Genomic DNA, 2,002 nt, shown 5'->3' with positions numbered 1-2,002 from the left:
TGACACATTATTTTCAAGTGTTTGCGGGCCAGATAAAATTATGTCACGGACCAGATCTGGCCCCCAGGCCTTGACTTTGACACCGGTGGCCCAGAGGCCAGAGAATGATGGGCTCATAGCTTGTGTGTTGGGGCCATTTTTGCTCGAGACACTCATAGATGATTTCGAAGCAGCCTTCAAGCTCTCTGTGGACAACGATTTCCACATGTTGTCGCCACCATGAATTATTACATTTTAACTCCCGGTTACATTAATCTCTGTTTCAACTGGACTTTTGACTTTCCTCCTCGTGAGATCGCTTTTTAAAGTAGGGGCTGGTTTCTCCTGCCACATCGGCAACGTTAAAAATCATAAACGTTACTCTGACACGGAGGAAACTTTTTTTTAAATGAACAGTACATGCTTCATAGGGTAACTCCTTTTAGTTGACCTTGTACCAGTCAATCTGTACCATCATGAAACTCTACCTGATCCTTTGCAAACTTCTAATAAATTATTCAATCAATCAATCAATCTAATATAATTACTGTATTATTCGGATAATAAGTCGCTCCGGGGGATACGTCGCACTGGCCGAAAATGCATAATAAAGAAGGAAAAAAACATATTCCGTATTTCCTTGAATTCCCGCAGGGCATATAGTATGCACCTGCCTTGAATTACTGTCGGGTCAAACTCGCTTCCCAAAATAATTAGCGCATGCTAAGTATTACCGCCTGGTCAAACTCGTGACGTCACGAGTAACACTTCTCCTGTCATCATTTTCAAAATGGAGGAGGCTAATTTCAATACCGGTAATTTGAAATCGCATAAAGGGAAGAACATTAAGAGCTATTCAGTAGGATTTAAGGTCCAAGCTTACATCACACTCCAATTTTTACTGCATACCCTTTGTAAGTGCCTGAGTGAGAAGAGGTTTTAAAACAATTAGCGCATGCTTACCTTTACCGCATGTCTTTGATAAGCGCAGGAGTGCGAAGAGGTTTTAAATCAACTAGCGCCTCGGCGGCAATTCAAGGAAATACGGTATACGTCGCACTGGAGTATAAGTCACATTTTTGGGGGACATTTATTTGATAAAACCCAACACCAAGAATAGACATTTGAAAGGCAATTTAAAATAGATAAAGAATAGTGAACAACAGGCTGAATAAGTGTACGTTATATGACGCATGAATAACCAACTGAGAAGGTGCCTGGTATGTTAACGTAACATATTATGGTAAGAGTCATTCAAATAACTATAACATATAGAACATGCTATACGTTTACCCAACAATCTGTCACTCCTAATCGATAAATCCGATGAAATCTTCTTCCTCGGTGTCGCTTCTAAACAACTCTGCCAACCCCAAAGGTATGCGCCGCTTCCTCTTGTCGTTTTCTGCTGCATATTTCACTGCATCCAGCTTGTAATCTGCAGTACATGATTTCCTTTTCGGTCCAATTTTTGTTCAGCCCTTCTCCGTTTTTATAAGTTACCGCCAACGATGAAATGATCCATTTTAATTGCTACGGCAGTAGCATATAGCATACAGCAGTTAGCATTCCATGACCCGCAATGCACTTCTGCCATGACCCTCCTCCGCTGAATTCTTATTGGTTGACATGTGTGAGACGATTGCTGACATTTTCTTGGTCTCTTCCGCGAATAAGATAAATAATATTATTTGATATTGTGTAATCTGCAGTACATGTTTTTCTTTTCGGTGCCATTTTTGTTCAGCCCTTCTCAGTTTTTACAAGTTACCGCCAACCATGAAATGATCCATTTTAATAGTTACGGCAGTAGCATACAGCAGTTAGGATTCCATGACCCACAATGCACTTCTGCCATTAATACCTCCCCCGCCATATCCTTATTGGTTGACGTGTGTGTGACGATTGCTGACGTGTGTGTGATGATTGCTGACATTTTCTTGGTCTCTTTCGCGAATGAGTTAAATGATATTACTTGATATTTTACGGTAATGTGTTAATAATTTCACACATAAGTCGCTCC

Source organism: Nerophis ophidion, linkage group LG19 (genome assembly GCF_033978795.1).
Source record: "Nerophis ophidion isolate RoL-2023_Sa linkage group LG19, RoL_Noph_v1.0, whole genome shotgun sequence".
Taxonomy (NCBI): domain Eukaryota; kingdom Metazoa; phylum Chordata; class Actinopteri; order Syngnathiformes; family Syngnathidae; genus Nerophis; species Nerophis ophidion.
Note: the sequence above shows the minus strand (reverse complement) of the source record.